The sequence below is a fragment of the Opisthocomus hoazin genome, chromosome 3 (genome assembly GCF_030867145.1).
Source record: "Opisthocomus hoazin isolate bOpiHoa1 chromosome 3, bOpiHoa1.hap1, whole genome shotgun sequence".
Lineage (NCBI taxonomy): Eukaryota > Metazoa > Chordata > Aves > Opisthocomiformes > Opisthocomidae > Opisthocomus > Opisthocomus hoazin.
The window spans coordinates 19,210,731-19,232,187 of NC_134416.1; the positions used below are offsets into that span (position 1 = coordinate 19,210,731).

The 21,457-nt window shown below is 38.5% G+C and overlaps 1 protein-coding gene across 4 annotated transcripts in view; it reads left to right on the forward strand.

The window, feature by feature from the left end:
* The window catches only part of CSMD3 (CUB and Sushi multiple domains 3), a 767,725-nt gene that overhangs the window by 407,985 nt on the left and 338,283 nt on the right, over positions 1-21,457 (forward strand). The gene's annotated exons all lie outside the window — the stretch shown is intronic.

Below are 21,457 nucleotides of genomic sequence, written 5' to 3' on the forward strand. Positions count from 1 at the left end.
CCTGGGCTGTTAGCTGACTTACGCCTAAAAATGGCCTGTTTTTATAGATTAAAAGCCCTTCCCTCCCAAATATTTAACATGGAAAATATGCTTTATATCCTGTTCTCATCAGTATATTGCAAGCAGGCAGCATCACATGAGTTGTTTCAAATCCCTAAGCATGTTAAGGAGTTTTATATCCACAAAGTTTTGTCTTACTGCTTATTTCACAGAACCATACTCTTCTGCCAGGCTTTTTGTTGGAGGAAATTTTCAGTACAGTAACATCTCTGATACAATAATACAGATCTCTGAGCCATTTTCTAGATCTCAGATTTGTATACCGGGATATTTCTGGATAGTGATTACTTTTTTCTTATTTTACCCACGAGAAAGAATAACAACAGGATGTTTTCCTGAAGAAATTAAAGAGGTGTGATAATATTGCAATGAATTTTTAGGTCTATGTTCTAAGGAATTGTTGTCCATTTGTTTCTCTTAGTTGTTTTTCACTGCCTTTCTTTTACTACTGAAGTGGGGGCAAGAAATATTTCACTGATGAATTTTCGTACCTGATGAATTTTCAACAGATGTCACAAAACTCAGGAAGAGTTATGGAAGAAATTATACAAACCATATATAGTAATCAGGGACTAAGCTTTATTTCACAGTAACTCTTTATTTTTTAGTGATTTTTATTACTTTTTTTTAAAACAGTGAAATATGACAACATAGTTTTTGGACGTTAGTAATTGAAGCAGAAAAGTGTAAAAAACTGTGTGTGTAATAATTTGATTTTTGTTGTTGTTGTTAAATCGTAATTAGAGCAGTAGATATGATGCTCTAACATAACATAATAGTCTTTTGGAATAACATAAGCTTCCATGTGTCTATGGGAACATTTTTACATTGGTTATAAGGATGTGTTGATAAGACATTTATGAGCTTGACTGTTATGTCACTTGGGGTTCTGATAAAATACTTATAAGACTGCCATGATTTTGATAATACTGTTCAGGCAGACACGATGTACCTGTAAAAAAAAATCACTGAAATTTCACTTAAATAAAAAATTGTGAACAGTCTTATTTTAATAACATCAAAGAAAAATTAATTTTTGATGAAACAATATAAAAAGATTGCATTTTAAATATGGTGTTAGTATTTCACTAGATTATACCTTTACCTTTTGCTAGCTATGTTATTTTATGAAGCCAAAAAAGTATTGAAAGCCAGAACAACTACTTTAAAATTGCTCTTCTGATACAGTTGTGTGTTTAATTTTGCTTCCTGTTTCTGCTGTAGTAAACTCATGATACAAAAAAAAGTCACAATCATCAAACCAAGTGTTAATGGTATCCTATCCATGTGTTTCAGGATGCTCTCAGTGTTTGGTTTTTGTTGTATGTTTGGGTTTGGTGTAATGACGTGGTAATTCTTAAATTGTTATGCATATAGGTATTTTTGCACTGTTTTCACTTAAATAATAATAAGCCATACAATTTATTTATTTTTTTTTTCCTATTTTTTTCTCCCCTCCCTCTAAAACTCATGTACTTCTGCAGACTTGGGGGGAAACTAGCTTTAACTGTTTATTACATCTTTGAGAAAAGGGAGACAATGACAAGTTCTGAATAAAAGAGGTTATGAGGAGATCAGATGTAAGTTGATGGTATTTTTGATGTCCAGTTTGAACTGAATCCATTATTTATTTTGCACTGGACTGAGGCTAGCTGGAATAATTTCATCATTCCTATGTTGTCCATGGGATTAAAACCAACTTAATTTAGATTGCTCCAGATGAATAATACAGAATTACAGTATCACAGGACATACTACAAACTCTTTCAGAAATTGGCAGATTACCAGTCTGTTTTTTTTACTAATGCTAAACTGTTTATTCTCTCCATTATTTTTCAGAACTGAAAGATGGGCAGGTGACAGTCAGAGAAAGGGACAGCTAGCAAAAGAAAAGAACTATGGTAGTTCGTTTTTTGCCTTCAAAGGGGTGAACAAAGTGATAAAGACAAAGAAAAGAGCAAAACCAAACAGATCAAAGCAAAATAATTATTTCTCCTGAGACTGATAGAGATTTAGAAGTAACAGATATGAGAGACAATAATGGGTTCCATGTCCTTATGGTGAGCAGGGACACTTCAAGGAAAGGTGTGAGAAGACTTACATGAATGTCTACGCATGTTTTTCTTCCACTTATATTTTACACAATAAAAACAAAATATGCTTTTTCCTCATATCAAAATGTCAAGGAAGCAATTTGTTCAACACAGATGTGGTGCTATATAACGGAGAAATGACCTACAATATAACAGATGACATAAAGAAGATGGGCTGATATACAAGACAGAGGAAAAGACAGATAAAAAATACTTCTGTCTTGTTTGCATATATTCCAAAATCTGATGGCTTTCTATGATGGCATGACTGAATGGGCAGATGAGGGGAGAGCTGTGGATGTTGTCTACCTCGACTACAGCAAGGCTTTTGACACTGTCTCCTGTAACATCCTCCCACGGAAGCTCAGGAAGTGTGGGCTGGGTGAGTGGAGGGTGAGGTGGATTAAGAACTGACTGAATGGCAGAGCTCAGGGGTTTGTGATCAGCGGCACAGAGTCTGGTTGGAGGCCTGTAACTAGTGGGGTTCCCCAGGGGTCAGTACTGGGCCCAGTCTTGTTTAACATCTTCATCAATGATCTGAATGAAGGGACAGAGTGTACCCTCAGCAAGTGTGCTGATGCACAAAACTGAGAGGAGTGGCGGATACACCGGAAGGCTGTGCTGCCATTCAGCAAGAGCTGTGCAGGCTGGGGAGCTGGGCAAAGAGGAACCTGAAGAAGTTCAACAAGGGCAAGTGCAGGATCCTACACCTGCGGAGGAATAACCCCACGCACCAGTACAGGATCAGGGCTGACTTTCTGGAGAGCAGCTCTGTGGAGAGGGACCTGGGTGTCCTGGTGGATGACAGGTTAACCATGAGCCAGCAGTGTGCCCTGGCTGCCAAGAAGGCCGATGGTAACCTGGGGTGCATTAAGAAGAGTGTGTCCAGCAGGTCGAGAGAGGTTCTCCTTGCCCTCTACTCTGCCCTAGGGAGGCTTCATCTGGAGTACTGTGTCCAGTTCTGGGCTCCCCAGTTCAAGAAAGATGAGGAGCTGCTGGAGAGAGTCCAGCCGAGGGCTAGAAGGAGGATTAGGTGATTGTAGCATCTGTCCTATGAGGAAAGGCTGAGGGAGCTGGGCTTGTTCAGCCTGAAGAAGAGAAGGCTGAGAGGGGAGCTTATAAATGCTTATAAATATCTTACAGGTGGGTGTCAAGAGGATGGGGCCAGACTAATTTCAGTGATGCCCAGCAACAGGACAAGGGGCAACGGTCACAAACTGAAGCACAGGAAGTTCCATGTGAACAAGAGGAAGAACTTCTTCCCTCTGAGGGTGATGGAGCACTGGAACAGGTTGCCCAGGGAGACTCTGGATTCTTCTTCTCTGGAGATATTCAAAACCTGCCGGGACAAGATCCCTTGCAGCCTGCTCTAGTTGACACTGCTTAGTCAGGGGGGTTGGCCTAGGTGATCCCCAGAGGTCACAGAATCACAGAATCACAGAATAGTAGGGGTTGGAAGGGACCTCTGTGGGTCATCTAGTCCAACCCCCCTGCCAAAGCAGGGTTACCTACAGTAGGCTGCACAGGATCTTGTCCAGGCGGGTCTTGAATATCTCCAGAGAAGGAGACTCCACAACCTCCCTGGGCAGCCTGTTCCAGTGCTCCGTCACCCTCAGAGGGAAGAAATTCTTCCTCATGTTCAGACGGAACTTCCTGTGCCTCAGTTTGTGCCCATTGCCCCTTGTCCTGTCACTGGGCACCACTGAAAAGAGCTTGGCCCCATCCTCCTGACACCCACCCTTCAGATATTTGTAGGCATTTATAAGGTCCCCTCTCAGCCTTCTCTTCTTCAGGCTGAACAAGCCCAGTTCCCTCAACCTCTCCTCGTAGGGGAGATGCTCCAGTCCCCTCACAATCCTCGTAGCCCTCCGCTGGACTCTCTCCAGTAGCTCTTCATCTTTCTTGAACTGGGGAGCCCAGAACTGGACACAGTACTCCAGATGAGGCCTCACCAGGGCAGTGTAGAGGGGGAGGAGAACCTCCCTCGTCCTGCTGGCCACACTCTTCTTGATGCACCCCAGGATCCCATTGGCCTTCTTGGCAGCCAGGGCACACTGCTGGCTCATGGTTAACCTGTCGTCCACCAGGACACCCAGGTCCCTCTCCGCAGAGCTACTCTCCAGCAGGTCCGTCCCAAGCCTGTACTGGTGCATGAGGTTGTTCCTCCCCAGGTGCAGGACCCTGCATTTGCCCTTGTTGAACCTCATCAGGTTCCTCTCTGCCCAGCTTTCCAGCCTATCCAGGTCACGCTGAATGGCAGCACAGCCTTCTGGTGTATCTACCACTCCTCCCAGTTTGGTGTCGTCAGGAAACTTGCTGAGGGTACATTCTAACTCTTCATCCAGGTCGTTGATGAAGAAGTTAAACAAGACTGGGCCCAGTACTGACCCCTATCAGTTGGTCCCTACCAACCCCTACCATTCTGTGATTCTGTGATATTCCTTTTACTAAGTATATAGGTTACTAATTTGATTGTCAGTTTATCTTTGTGTATTTAAAGCATTTGGGCTGTTTGATCTCAAGACAACTGAGTCCTGTTCTTCTTTGGATACTGTCCCCTGATGAAGTTTAAAAAGGACAGCACTATGAGGGCTGTTATGGGGAAAGTTTGCTCCATCCCAGCCAGACCCAATACATTTGACTACATCACTTATTGTTTGTTTGGAGAGTCTGTCTTGCACTGTTTTCTCTTGAGGTTTTTCCATGTCAAAACTGAGAGTGGTTTATTTTGCTGCACTAGAAAATAGCTGTTGTCTCCAAGTTAGTTTCTTAAACAATTCTCTTTGGAGTATGTGCATTAAAGTGATACCTAAAAGGGGATTTAATTTCTTCCTAGAAGAGGAATGTACAGGCAAAATTTTGTGGCTCTGAAAAGTGCAAACTCATGGGGGAAGAAAATAATTTTCTGATGCATGTCTTACAGAAGAGAAAAACGAAGCATACTGCTGCTGGTTATCAATCACTGCAGATGAAATGATGTAACTAAAAATTGGGTTTTTTTGAAAAAAGTAAAGAATGTTATAATGTTTTTTACATTCTTGTAGCAGTTAGAGAAGATCACAGAAGCCCATCCTAAAACTTGCTTGACAACCTTTGTATTACTTTGGGATAACATTTGGTCATTTTTATTTTACATTATGCTGCAGGTAGATGAGTAAAAATTTTACACTGACATGCATACCTTTAATTTTAGCTTAGTGCTTGTGTTCTTTTAGTGCTTTACCTAAGCTAGATATGCTGGCCTTCAGCAGCCTAACTCCATTGTGACTAGATTTTAAGGTTGGAAAGAAATATTATTCACCTTCATTAATCATATACTCCATTTTTAAATAAGCTCTGCTAACCTAGAAATATTTCTTGACTTACTGATTTTTCCTAGTGGTAGAAGAAATTCCTAAGTGAAGTGTAACAAGCAGCCTCTGACAATGTTGAACACCAAAGAAAATTTGTGGTGAATGTCTTTCAAGCTGTTCCTTCTGAGTTTTGTTTTGTAAGCTTTCTTTCAAATTTCTTGTGAAATTTTCAGTTTCTGCATTAGCTTGAGAGTAGCATAGTGAGATCCTGTTGGAACAACTCTCTTTTTCAGAAAACTTTCCAGTTGTAAGGAGGTGACGTTTGAATTACTGTTAGCTGTCTAACAATGGGCTCTTTTCAAAACAGTGCTTGGAAAAGTGGAACTCTACAGTAGCAGATGAAGTAGTGACAGAAATACTACAAGACAATAATCAAGTGTTGCTCCTACAATGCCAGTTAAAAGTTTTCCCTAAATACAGGTAGGATAAAGGAGCAAATTGTAAAGGCAGTGCAGTCACTAGAAGTTGCATGAAATTGGAAAGTGAACAGCAATTTTTATCAACTTCAGGTTGAACATTCAGCTCTGACAATGAAGGTAATTGCTGCATAATTGCTGTCTTATTCTAAGAGTTTTTGGATTTGTCATGGCCCAGGTGTATTTTGTTTTCTGGCATATCACTTGGAATAATAAATCTATAATTATCTCCAGCTACTTTGTTGGGAAAACTCATGCTGTCATCTCAGTGTTCTAGCAGAAATGGCTTAAGGTGTTTGAGACTGTTAGGCCATCTTATCAGGAAGCCATGCTGTTGCTCTTGAATCAGAAACAGTAAGCAAGTAGTTCTAGTTGCTCTTTTGAATCAACTTGTAGTCTTTATCACTACTTCTACACCATCTGAGCTTCTGAGAAAGAGAACAGGTTTGCAAATACTATTCAGCTTCACTTTTTCACTTCATCATCTACAATTCATGTGATAGGTAAATGAAAATGATAATAGGAAGGTTAAAGTATTTTTTCTGGCCACCAGGCTATCCACACTGTCATTTGCTTGAATCCTTTTAATGAGGCTGTCATGTCATGTATGTACAATTTGAATAAAAGTTTTTCCATCTTTAAGTGCTTTGATGTAATTCCTCTGGATGCAAGGTTTTCTCAGTCTTGCTCCTGTGGATTCAAGAAAGAACTGGCCCAGCTGCATAATCAGAGCTACCAGTACTAACAGTGTAGTAACACAGCATCTAGCAATGTAAGTGTATGACTATTCATGATCAGCTCTTTACACTGGTTCAAAAATAACATGTGACCCACCTGATAAGGACAGGTTTGCAGTTCCATGACATGCAGCTTCTGCATGGTTAAACAATGGCTTTATAACTAAATGACATCTGTGAATAACCTTTGCAGTGTCTTTATTTACAGAATAATCTTATACGCAGTCAATGATTTACCTGATTCCATACAAACGTGAATATTCCTATTCTTCAGCTTTGTCTGTAATACTGATGAGAACAACTATGAGAAGATTCAGGGGTTTTACTAATTCTCCAATGCATTTTAAAGGTACATGACAGTTGTGTAGCAACTCTGTCATAAGCATCCCAGTAGGTCGCATTTTGATATTTTTGAACATTTTTTTTTTTGTTAGTGACTTTTATAAGAACAAAACTGAAGTCTTGTAACACTTTTTGGTAATTTTGGAATGACAGTCTTATTACTCATCTACATGCTTGAAGCGGAAAAAACCTTTGCTTAGTATAAAAGTATCCAATATACGTAATGCAGATTTCATCAGGTATGGAATTACTCTCCCTGCGTTGTTATTTTAATGCACCTTCTGTTTCAGAACACAATATATTCAGGTAGTCTAAGCTGTCTTTATGATATAGCAGAACAATTAACAGGATGTATGCAGCTGTAGTACTTGAGACTCCTTCTGTTTACACACAAGCAATAAAAGGTGGCCATATTTGTTTCTTAGGTGGGAAGTTATGTCATACTTTATCAAACTACATCTGCATTTCTTCTGTACTTACACTGAACTCTTTTTATAAGTAATTTTAGTATATTTAGTGCAATGAGTAGGTGGCAATGGCAGCATAATTTCCCCTGTTTATATTTATGTCTATGCTTCTGTAATCTAACATTGTAGTTTTGTATTTTCCATGCTGTAAGTTTCTATGTGTAGCTTCTAAAACCCTGTTTATAGTGTTTTCCAGAGTTGAATCTAGTTCACTTTTTGTTATAAATCATGATTATAAACTCTACTTCTGCTGTTACCAGTTTATCCTTACTAGCAGTGTTTATAGTCCTTCATAATGTGATGTCTGTAGTGAGCACTCTTTAGAATAGAATAGAATAGAACAGAACAGAACAGAATAGAACTATTTCAGTGGGAAGGGACCTACAACGATCATCTAGTCCAAATGCCTGATCAATTCAGAGCTGACCAAGCTAAATTTAGCATGTTATTAGACACTAACAGGCATGGGGAACAGCACCTTTAGTCCAAGACACAATTACGTGAATGTTCATCTTGGTTATCCCATGAGTTGATTCCTTGTCATTTAATATGCCATAGCCTCATACTCTCTTGTGATCCATTTAGAAGCAAGGTCCTCTTGCTTTTTCAAGTTAACATGAATTTTGTTGAAACTCACAGCATTTATGACTCATACGTTATGTGTACAATAGTACTTTAATGCCAGGAGTGCAGTGTCATATTTGTCATGAGTAGGAAGTGTAATAAAATACAGAATGGCCATTTGTTCAAAGGCAGTGTATAACAGAATGTGTCATCTTCTCTTGAACAGCTCTTGGATACTAATTTCAAATCTATTTTTTCCACTCTATCTTTTTTCTCTATTATACAAGTTCACATCTTCAGGGCTGTTTCTTTTACATTTTTATTGCTCCTCTCTCACAGCTGTTTTGCAGCATTTTTCTACACTCTCTTAAAGATATTCTCACAGAGGCACCACCAGCATTGCTGATAGGATCAGCTCTGGAAAGTAGCAGGTTCTTCTTGGAGCTGGCTCTCTCAGACATTGGGGCAGCCTCTTCTCAGAGAGGCCACCCCTGCAGACCCTGGCTACCAAAACCTTGCCATCTAAACCCAATACAAACTCACTATATGATTTTTATAGGAGCAAACCCTGCTCTGTCTTTTTAGAGTGAATCTGGGAATTGGGTTTTTTTAAGTTTGTTTTGGGGGACAGTAGTGTTTGTTCTGGGTTTTTGGGGTCGGGGTTTTTTGTGGTTTTGGTTTTCTTTCTACTCTGCTCTAGTTTCCTGTTGGAAAGATATGGTTACCTTATGCCAGAAGTGAATAACTGACCAAACTTGAAAGAAGTAGGACAAAGGATCATGAGACAAGAACCCTGGACAAGAAAGCAAGCCACATAGACAGTCTAAAGCCATCTGAAACCAAAGTTCTATCTAGAAACAGAGAGGCCTCTCTGAAACAGAGGTGGAATGGAAGAGGTTTATCACTTCGATAAGTGAGATACATGAGTTAAACCCCGCATAAAGAATATGTGATGAATAAATAATTTTGACATGGGCAGTAATAGTAATACACCATATTATAATATAATTTATCATAACCTAGTGTAATAGTGGCTAAAGCAAGTAACCTAAGTCACACACAGGAGGATTTTGCTGATACAGACCAATCAGATACTTTGCAGTAGTGTGCTTTGTCTCTGAGAATACGTCAACAGACAATAGACAGATGCAGCTAAAATGAAAGTTGATATTGAGGAGCAAATATCACTATAAATAATAATTGTCAGTCTCCTGCCATGTAGCTTATGTTGTCTAATTCGAGTTGAGAGGTTCAGGGTGTTCCACCATTTCCCATAACTACTAGTTTTTTCAGTGCTGTGTAGGTATTTATTTTTGCCTTTCATGTTATTACTCCTATGTGAGTGGATCAACACACAGGTCCAGCATGTTTTGTTTGGGTTTTCTTTTGATAGGAATTGGCAACTGTTTCTCTATAGACTTCCTTTTTGCCTCTGGTCTATAACCTTCAGCTTGGCTGGATGCTTCATCCCAGATGTGAAACCCTAATAATAGATTTGTCACCAGCCTCTTTTTCCTCTTTCTATTGGCACTGATCTGAGCAGATCCAAGGTAAATTTTAGAGTGTCCTCACAATTCTAGTTCAATGTTCAAATGTTTCTAAGACAAAAGCAAGTTGGAACTAATAGTCTTACGTCCTGATTGATGTTTGTCTCAGAAACTGGAAAGTTTTAATGACACTGCTACCGAATTAAAACCTTGGTGATGTTATACAGTCACACATATATTCAGAATATGATGCCAATAACCATCATGGAATCATCAAAGGCATCGGAGGACAAGATTCATTGATTGCCATTAAAGAAGAGTTGCAGAGATGGTGCAAGTTGAAACATTGCCTTGATATTGTCAGTAAAAGTAACATTGACAGATTTGAAAGGTTCTACATATGATATACTAGCTGCAAATAAATTCACAGTTGTCAGCAGAGACACTCTGGATGACAGATAATTTCTGGGTGACAGCTTCAATAGTCTTGGGTTTGGACTTCTGTCTGCACACATTTACCATATAAGAAGAAAAAGAATGGCAATATTTGGAACAGAAGGATCAACAGTGTATGTACAAGTCTGGTTGACTCCCATGGTGCCAGAAAATATCACTTGAAGTAGTTCATTTTCATTTACATGGACTTCAAAACCATGCTGATAGATGGAAATGAAACTATTGAATATATTGAAATATTCTGTTTTCCTGAAGATTTTCTAAACAGATGAATGAAATATCTTAGTTAAGTCAGCCGTGACATAGATAAGTTTCCTGCTGCTGCTTATGTTAGTAAAACAGTATATTGCATGTTTTTATCAAAACTTAGAATATTTTGTAAACATTAAAGGACCACATTCTCTACAGCTTTAATCTCTTTATGTTGATTAACAACACATTTATATTTTTATCATTGAAATCAAATTATTTAGTCTGTGGAAGAAAACCATTCTTATTTTAAATTGAGAAAAATCCTCTCCGCTTAATTAAAGGGAACTCAGAAACTATGGAATTTATGTAACTGCTAATAGATTTTAGTCTTAATGCTACCTTAAAAATTATATCAGATGTTTCTGCACGTGGTGACTATCGCCATGTTCAAACTATAAAGTTTGCAAACACAGCTACAACTGTTGCTTCCAGTCACTTATTTTCCTAAAGAAGAACTTCAACATCAGGAATCAGAAAGATGTATTCAGAAGGGACTATGCAGTTTTTGTTAGCATCTTTCATCTTGGAATATTTCAGTGGTTTTGACAATTCTCTTGCAAATATTTTATTAATTAAGGACACTTTTTCAGCTTCAACTGCTGTTTAGTTTTGACAGGTCAAGAAGTAGCCACTGGTCTAAGGGATATTCTGTGTGTTCTCATTGGAACGGTTCGTGTAAAGAATTGCAGACTTGGATAAGATTCCTTGGTATTATTTTTCCACTTACTCTTTCTTGCTAGTGCCTAGTTTCTGTAGTCCCATAAGAAAAGCTAACAGAACAGTTTTCTGCGATTGAAAGTTATATTAAGGGAGAGCTGCTGAAATTGATAGATGTTTTCTCTTTTTAACAAAAACTACTTTGTATTTTGAAGGTGTAACTATGTTATATAGCAATCCAGAGTGGAGAATTGTATTTCAACCTTTAAAATAAAAATGTGGACAGTTGCAGGAACCTTTCTTCGACTTATCCAGCAATCAATCTTTATTCCAGCTAAAGTCGGATACATAGAGGAAAGCTGCCAGGAATTAGCTAACTATGCCCAAATGCAGTTCTCCCAGGCTAGACTAGCTGTGTTAATGAAAACAATGAAACATACCTTCTTTTTGCCCCTTCTCTAGATTCTTGATAGCAGGAAATTAGCTGAAGAGGAAAGGTGTGGTTGATTCAAAGCTGTAGTGTCTGGGCAGCAAAGAGGATTGAACAGGGAAACAGGAAAATAAAGACGTGTATACACACTGCATCTTCAGAAGAACATCGTGGGAGGATGAAACATGCCTCCCCCATCGTGCATCTTCTCTTCACATCAAAATTATACTGAAAGACAACAAATATTTCTGCAATGAGGCTGAAGGAGGAAGACCATACTCATAGGGTTTTGGGGAATAAAGTTGTGCAGGAAGCAGAGATCTCCTGAGCACAACATAGATGGAAGACAAACATTGCTGATGATTCTCACAACTTTAAGTGAAATTTTATCAAATGATAAAATACCAGATGCTTTTTGCAAGCAAATCTGGAATTAATAGACTACTGGGATTTAGCAATATTTCCACAGAGATTTGGTAAATGCTAGAAGCAGGAGGAATATGGAAGAGTAAAAATAGGACTACCCACTTCTCTGACTTCTTTGATATACACCAATATTCTAGCAGTGGCTTCTAGCTACTTCAGTTACTGCAACGCTCCCAGAGCAGAATAATCACTAGATTAAAAAAAATATGTACTTACATTTAGTTTTTTGATTTGTTTATTGTTTTATTTACTGTTTTAGGAAAAACAAAAACAAAACAAAACAAAAAAACACCTGAAAGCTAAAATGCTGGTGAGTGAACACATACCTGTAAAGGATTGGTTCACCTTTTATTTATTCAGTCTGATTACCTGAAATGAATCAAAATACTATCAGCATCCAACCCAGAAACCAGTAAATTCAGATTTACTGTTAAATTAATCCAAAGTCAAAGTGAAGAATAAATCTGAGGTGAAGTTGGACAGAAATTAAACTACTGAATAAAAAGGTGAGGTATGGAAATTAGCTTTTAGCTATTCTTATGAATCTCTTTTGTGCCTCTAGTGAGGTATGAGAAAGAAATATGTTATAGCTTTTTCTGTGTGCTTTATACTGTTGTTAGTACTCATTTTAATTCTTATAACTGTACATATTATAATGGCTACATATTTCTTTCCTGAATTTTTCACTTGAATGGCTGCTTTCTATAATGTCCATTGTGGTATTAATGAAAAGGCCAAAGTCTGCTCTCCTGAAATCCAAGGTTGTGAGTTTGCTGTGTGCCCTCCTCACTGTCCTAAAGATCTTGAACTTCACTATTTCATGGTCACTGCAGTCAAGGCTGCCCTTGAGCTTCACATTCCCCAGCAGCAACTCCATGTTGGTGAGAATAAGGTCCAGCACAGTACCTCCGCCCACTGGCTCTTTTATCACTTGGAGAAGGAAGTCATCATCAACACAGTCCAGAAACCTCCTGGATTGCTTATGCCTTGCTGTGTTGTCCCGCCCATAGATACTGGGGTGATTGAATGCTCCATGAGGACCAGAGATTGTGAACGTGAGGCTGCTCCTATCTGCCTGTAGAGGGCCTCATCCACTCAGTTTTCCTGTTCGGGTGACCTGTAGCAGACCTGCACTGTAATGTCACCTGTCCGTGCCCTACCTTTAATCCTGACCCATAAGCTCTCGACTGGCTCCTCATCAATCCCCAGACAGAGCTCCATGCACTCCGGGTGGCTACTGACATAGAAGGCAACACTCCCTCCGCATGTCCCCTGCCTATCCTTCCTAAAGAGCCCATATCCTACCATTCCAACTCTCCAGTTATATGAGCTTGTCGTAGTTTAACCCTGCAGCTGGAAACTATGCACTAGAGAGCTGCTCAGTCACCCCTCCCCTTTCTTAGACACAGATTGGGAGGAGAAATGGACATAAGGGAATACTTGGTTGAGGCAAAGGCAGTTTAATATGGCAACAAAGGAAACATTAATAATCATACTAGTAAGTGTAATGGTAATAATACTGATAGTAATGAATATACAAAACAATCTATATACAATACAATTTTTCTCACCACCCAATGACAGTTCCACAGCCAGTCCCCAAGCAAAAATCATGGACCCCCAGGTTTTTGGAAATTTTCTCTGCTTTGCTGCCTTTGCATACCTGTTTCTTCTGTAAGGGAACCCAGGAGCACAAAGAAGGTGCTGCAACACTGATGGGTCTCTCACCTGGGACAGTCAGGTAGAAGAGGAGGTCCTGTAGAGTGCACCTTCTCATGGTTTTGATATAGAGATCATTCCGGCCTATTTGTATTTGAGCTCAAAGAAAGGTTCATTCCCTGTTCTCATACTTGCTATTTGATAGAAAAATAGCCTCACCATACAGAAGAGCAAATCTTTCTTTCCTGTCTTCTAGGAAAACGAGCAAACAAATCCCCAAAGCAAACATAAAACCTATTGTGTCTGGAATTGAGGCTAGTTGTGCTGGGTAAGAACACATTAGTTGTTCTTAGTAAGAATAGTGGTTAAGGTGGAAATTCTTTTGTGTATCGGGAATTCCCAAGATGTGAAATCTGTAGATAAAAATCTGATATATAGAATGAAGCAAGGGTATTGATAACCTCTGAAATAGAACTGAAAATCACATGACACTCAGCTCTTTGTTCTTTTGGAAATGAACCTCCATCCTATGTTTATAAAAATACTCGTGCTTTAACAATAACAGTTAATAGACAAAACTATTTCCTTTATTTGAAGACACACATAAACACAGTAATATTTAGCAGAAGCTATGATCTATTACATTATTCAAACTGCTCTCTGTGTTGTTTACTGATCATAGCAATACCTAAACCCTATTACATGAAATGTGATCAAACCTACAACCTTTTCCCATGTAAGCCAGTAAGCATACTCTAAGATCTTGCTGAAATTGATACATAACTATTTGATTGCTATGTATCTTTAAGATTCTTCTTCTTAAATATACAGACATATGGCATAATTTACCAGTTGCTTGTACTATTTATCATCCTGATTGACACTAAGAAATATATGTTCTTGATTAATGTTATTAATTTTTATTTTCCTGCTTACTGCTTTTTGAGTGCTTTTTCTTGTTATGCTTCAACTTCTGATATTCAAGACAAGATAGATGATTATACTATTGCTTGTTCCTTGTGCTTTGGAAGTAAAAGCTGTACAAATATATAACGGTATCTTTTCCTTGCTCTTTGAATAAGCAAGTCCTGCATTGGGAACACTGGCACAGCAATTTCACAACCAAATTAGACATGTAATGTATATTCAGTACTGTATACATAAATTGTACATACCCTCATGTTTCAAAGTGGGATTATGCAGATTTTTCCCCATGATCTTCCAAAATGTCATTAAGTCAATATATTATGGTGAATGTTTGTAGCTTGTGACATAGCAAATTAAAATATCAAACAACCAGCTCCATTCTTTTTGAATTCTATAGTGAAACTCTGTTTCTTTTCATATACTAGTATTTAGTTAATTTGGTATGCTTTGTTGCAACAAATAGCATGTAGTGAATTCAAATGCAATTTTATTAATGACAAAATAAATCTAGTTGTCTGTCATATTTCCGTTGATATGGCCAGTGAAACAAAAAATGGGCATTATTCTAAAATGCTGTTAAAGACAAAATGATCTTTGCCTGATATTTCCCTGAAGTACAGTAGATTTTGTATCTCTGCTGAAGTGAGAGCAAGTCTTCAGTATTGTACTTTTCCACTGTACTCCACTGATCTCTTTTCTTTCAAAATTATTTTCCCTTATAAGAAATATGTTCTTATCTTTTATTTACCCTTGAGTTACAGGAGGGAAAAGAGACAAGCCCCAGTTCCGGTGCAACTCTGTCAAAATGCATTTTTGTAGTAAGTGACCATTGCTTTTCCTCAAGGCCTATTTGGTCACCTCCAGAATGTGCCTGCCCTTCACAGAGGACAGGAGAACAAGAACATTCCTATCTTGGTATCCCTATTCTGGTAGCTGCTGTTGCTTTGGGCTCTCCGTTCAGTGCATCACTGTCTGGAGATCTACAAAACCCTTCTGTGAGATACACAAAAGTAACACAAGGATAACTTGAACCAAAATGAGATAATTTTCTTTCTATATTTCTTTTATTTTTCTCTTAATTTGATAAGTTTTCTAGGTAGTTCTTATTAGCTCAATTCAATGCACAGAGATCACAAATGTATCAATTCTGTACCGTCAAGTTTCCAAAATAATGAGTATCCTAAACAGTCTCAATGGAGTTATTCTTTTAAAAAAATTAGATCTCTAACATCACCAGAAATCATGATTTCTTTTACTGTTGATGTCCTTCCATGTGAAAAAATTTCTGAAAACAAAAATGGATCTTTTTTCCTTCTCAAAAGAATTAAACTTCTAAAGATCACACCTGATTCATTATTAACACATTTAACAAACTGTATTTATGCTGAGATGTATTTCTCTTTTTTAATGAGACTACCAAGAATGAATCTAATAGAAATAATATTAGCATAAGTGGTTCTTTTCTTAGGCACAAATAGCAATACTCATCTTTTGGATCACAGATTTACAAGTCAGTGGTAGCGACCACAGGAAAAGAGAAATCCATCCTAGTCATCTCTTATTGTAGCCAACACGAACTGCAAATTTTAGAAAGTAGAATAAATCATAAAAGAGAATATAAATCAAAATGTGAAAATACAAAGTAGCCAAAATATAAAATAAAATACAAAAATGTGCTTAATCAACTAAGATTTCTTTTGACTTTTCAAAGGTAGCCATTATATGTAATAAACTTCTTCCAAATGCTTATACCATGCACTACCCTGTAGAAAGAGTATTTCCACTATAGTCTATAACAACTTCTACTGTGAATTGGAACTTTGTCAGACATATGCATTGTATGAAAGAATGGATTGTAATTAGTGACATCTTTAGTACAACTAAAACATTAAAGTGTTGGACTCTTTGTTGGTAGGAATTCAAACCATTTTACAAGAGGGTAGCCCTTAATACCTTTTATTTCTCTTCATGATTTAGTGACTCATACTGAAGTTTCCAATTTTATATTATTTTGTTTAAGTTTTAATTATGGCATTATTAATTGAGCTGTTTAGAAACTTACTGTTTCTTCTGATAATCTTCAACAACCAGAAATAATTTCTATTTATCATAAATGAATTATTTACAATGAGGGACTACATGAGTTTATCAGGAAATGAGACGTTGTCAGGCTCTGACTTCTTAGTCGTCATTGAAACAAATATGCAACATGGGAGAGGAAACAAAAGTGGTAAGGCTAGCAGTAAAAAATGTGAATATTAATATCATTTGTCCTCTTAGTGACTTCAAACAAAGCAAAATAGTGGTCTTTTCTAAAATCATGTTATTTAAAACATGATTATCTGACAAAAGCCCAGTACGCAGTATTATTTTTCCCTGTCTGTTTCAAAGGAATTTTGTTGATATTCTCTAAAAAATTCTAAAAGCTGTTTGCACTTAATCCGAAAAAAAACCCTATTGTTTCTGTTCCTAAGGAGAAATAAGTAATGACACAAAAATATTCTATTTCAAATTCAGAAATGAACTGGTGCTAGCATGAAATTTACAGAGACTATAGATGTGTAAGAAGGGCATGCAGAGAAGATTAAAGTAATATAAAAAAGATTTGCTATAAATGTAAACTGATATGAATAGGGTTTAGGGATTGTTTATTTCATTTAAAACTGTCATTCAAATAACATCTTGTTCAACTTAATTCCATTTATGAAAGCAAATGAAATACAAGCCTATGGACGTAATCTCTCAAGTGCAGCAATCACATAGGATAAAGGAAAATAGAATTTTTTTTTCAGCTAGCTCCTGTAAATAATTATAATCTACCTAAGAAATGTTGAATGCAGAATCAGTTCCTTAAAGTCTTCCTAATAGGGATATCTGATATAAGACAAGATAAGCAAGCTCACTGTATCAGTTTTGCTCAGCTATATATCTTTTTAAATTGGACAAAAATAAAGTGGAAACTCTTGTTGTTTAGAATAAAATAATAATTAGAGAAAACTGCTGGCTCCGCTACCTCAGAATAGTAGCCCCAAAAGAGAATAAATATAAGCAGGTATGAATATATTTACTGTCTAACATATGTTCTGTGAGAAAACTACATGACGCTACTTGATGTAATCACTTGTCGGAGAACTAGTTTGTTGAATACATTTGTTTTTCCAAATGAAATGTGAAGTGACTTACGGACTTAGAATATTATTAATCTACCAGAACAGCCTAGGAAAACTTTGTATTTCTCTGGCAGTTTTAAACTGAGTAGTTCTGTAGGTTTGACAGTAATAACCTCATCAACATTTAAGGTACGAGGGATGTTTGTGTCTTCTTTGGGATATCTTAAGTTGTTTCTTCAGGACAGCTTTAACTTCATTGGAGGACTGTGTTCTGAGGAGAGTTTGCCCTCGGCTTTTATCTTTTTTTTTAGATTATGAATTATATTCTTCTTTTCCTAGATCTATTTGAACAAATACAAATAATGGAATAAAAAAAGTTGATGTTCACTGTGCTTTTTGTTAGATGATTTTGTTGGTTTTGATTTTTCTTTAATCAAACAGAATAATAAAGACTTTCAAATCTCCGTGAAGTCTTTTTTTAAATAATCTTCAGCTTTTTCATTTCCTTGTTGAAATGGAATGTTCCTTATTTGCTTTTTTTCACATTTCAATTGTATTCAGAGCATTAATAGCTGAAAGATTTGAGAAATGAGGTGTATGCTGCTGACAATACGACCCTAGAAAAACTATTTGAGTGAAAATAAAACCATTTGCTGTTTGTTTGATTTTTTTCTCATAGTCAAAGTACCAAATGTGGAAATGTAGAAGAGTGGCAACAAGATCTTTAAAGAGAAATTTTCAAACTATGGTTTAGGGAAATTTGTTGCTATTAGTGTTACACTTGATAAAATAATTTTGCTTTGATATTTCTGTCCTTTTTATAGTTAGGATATCTCTTGAAAGAAATTTGTGAAAAAAAAATGTACTCAATTTTCGTTACGTATGTACTGTATTTCCTGTATTTGTAAATGATAAATTATTCCTAAGTTTCATATCTTGAGTACAATGTTTTCTTTACTAGTTTCTAAGACATAAAAGACTGCATCCAGGAGTGCTGAGAGAGCTGGTGAATCTCCTTGCAAGGCCACTTTCTATCATCTTTGACAGTTTGTCGAGCTTAAGAGAGTTTCCCAAAGACTGGAAAAAAGTTGCGTTATCTTCAACAAAAGCCAAGAGCTTGACCTGTGCAACTGCAGGCTGACCTTTGTTTCAGTTCTTGGGGAAATCATGGATCAAGTCCTCTTGAAAGCCATTTCCTGGCATGTGAAGAAACTTATTTGGAACAGCTTGCTGGACAAGGGAAGAGCAGTGGATGCTACCTACCTCAACCTTATCAAGGCTTTTCTCTCCATCCGCTCACCCAGAGTTCATTAAGTGAATACAATGCCCTGACTTGGATTCAAGAATACCATAGCAGATAACCAGATGAGTGAAAAAACCCACCCCCCCAAATTAACTCTCCCTCCCCGCCAAATCCCATATCAAACAAAGACACCTCCCTCCAGAAAAAAGCCCCCAAAAAAACAGTTTGGATGATAGGATAGAGGATATTGGTTAATGGATCATATTGTACTGGAAGCCAGGGGCAAGAAGAGAACACAAGAGTCTACTGTGGCATATTCTATTTTGTCATTGACGGTGAAGAGGCCATGAAGTGCACTCTCATCAGGTCTGCAGGTAACATCAAGTTTGGAGAAACAGTCAAATACGCTCATACTGTTATCCAGTGGGACCTGTACAAGCGACACGAGTAGGCTACAGGAGCTCTATGAAATTCAACAAAGCCAAGCACTAAGTCCCACACCTGGGAGTGAATAACTCCTGCACACAGTAAAGGCTGAGAAGTGACTCTCCAGAAAAGGCCTTGATGCCCTGCTGGACAGCAAGCTGAGGGTAAACAAGCAACATACCTTGACAGGGGAGAAGGTCAAAAGCATCCTGGGCTGGATTAACAGGAGCATAGGCTTATGCAAGTGATTATTCTCCATCTAGAATAGTCCATCAAGTTTTGAGAGACTGATTAATTGAAGCAAGTTCAGTGGAGGGCTGGCAAGGGGGAAGCACTTGCCCTGTGAGGAGCACCTGACTAAGCTGGACTTGTTTAACCTGCAGAAGTAGGGTCTAATGTCAACCTGACAGTAGCTATGGGGAGGTTATTGAGAAGACAGAGGCAGGCTCTTTACACTGGTACATAATGGGAAGATGCGCAGACTATGAGGATAAGTTAGAGCAGCGAAGTTCAGACCGGATATTAGGAAAATTTTTTCCCACACATATGGTCAAGCAGTGGAACGGGCTGCTCAGAACAGTCTCAATCCTGGGAATATTTCAAGAGCCAACTGGATAAAGCCCTAAGTAAGCTGGTCTGACCTCGAAGCTGGGTCTGCTTTGAACAGGAGCCAGGCCTAGAGACCTTCTGAGGTCCCTTCCAGGGGACCATAGAGAATGGATAAGGAAAGACTGCAGCTGGAGCTGAACTTGGCTAGGGACATGCAAAATAACAAGAAAGATTTCTTCAGGTACATAGGACAACAAAGGAAGATGAAAGAAACTGTACCTGCTCTGATGAGCGAAGAGAGATACAACTGCACTGACTGGGAGAAGGCTGAGGTACTCAACAACATTTTTTCCTCAGTTTTCACCGACAAGAACTCTAGCCACGCCGCGCAACTCACAGAATCCAAAGGCAGGGACTGGGAGAATGAAGTACTGCTCATTGTAGGAGAAGATCAGGTTCAAGACCACCCAAGAAACCTGAATGTGCACAAGCCTGTGTGACTTGATGTGACGATTCCAAGAGTCTTGAGGGAACTAGCAGATGAAGTTGTTAAGCCAGTATCCATCATATCTGAAAAGCTGTGTCAGGCTGGTGATGTTCCCAGTGACTAGAAAAGGTGAAACATAATGCCTGTTTTTAAAAAGGGTAAAAAGGAAGACCTGGGGAACTACAGGCTGGTCAGTCTCATCTGGGTGCCTGGCAAGACCATGGAGCAGATCCTCCCGGAAGCTATGCTAGGGCACATGGAGAACTGAGAGGTGATAGGTGACAGACAACATGGCTTCACTAAGGGCAAATTGTGCCAGACAGCTTTAGTGGCCTTCTATGATGGAGTTACAGCATTGGTAGATAAGGGAAGAGCAACTGATATCATCTACATGGAACTGTGGAAAGCATTTGATACTGTCGCACATAACATCCTTTTCTCTAAATTGGAGAGACGTTGATTTGACAGGTGGCCACTTGATGGATAGGGAGCTAGCTGGATCATGGTACTCAAAGGGTTGTGGTCAATGGCGCATTGTCCAGGTGGAGACCAGTGATGAGTGGTGTCTCAGGGATCTGTACTGGGACCAGTATCATCTTTGTTGACAACATGGGCAGTGGGACTGAGTGCACCTTTAGCATGTTTGCACATGATACCAGGCTGAGTCATGTGGCTGATACTCTAGGGGGAGAGTATGCCATCCAGAGGGACCTTGACAAGTTTGAGAGGTGTGCCCATGTGAACCTCATGAAGTTAAACAAGACCAACTGCAAGGTCCTGCACATAGGTCAGGGCAATTGCAAACATGGATACAGGCTGGGCAACAAGTGGATTGAGAGCAGCCCTAAAATGATGGACTTGGGGGTATTGGTGGATGAAAAACTGAATAAGAGCCAGCAATGTGTGGTAGCAGCTCCAAATGCCAATCGCATTCTCAGCTGTATAAAAAGAAGCATACCCAGCAGGCCAAAGGAGGTGATTCTTCCCCTCTACTCCACTCTTGTAAGACCCCACCTGGAGTACTGTGTTCACCTTTGGAGCCCCCAGCAGAGGAAAGGCATGGACCTGCTCAAGCAAGTCCAAGGGAGGGACATGAAGATGATCAGAGGGATGGAACATCCTCTCTATGAGAACAAGTTAAGAGAGTTGGGGCTGTTCATCCCAGAGAAAGAAGGTTCTGGGGAGACCTTATAGCAGCCTTACAGTACTTCCAGGGGACTTACAGGAAAGCTGGACAAGGACTCTTTATCAGGGAGTGTAGTTGTAGGATGAGGGATAACAGGTTTAAACTGAAAGAGGGGAGATTTAGATTAGAT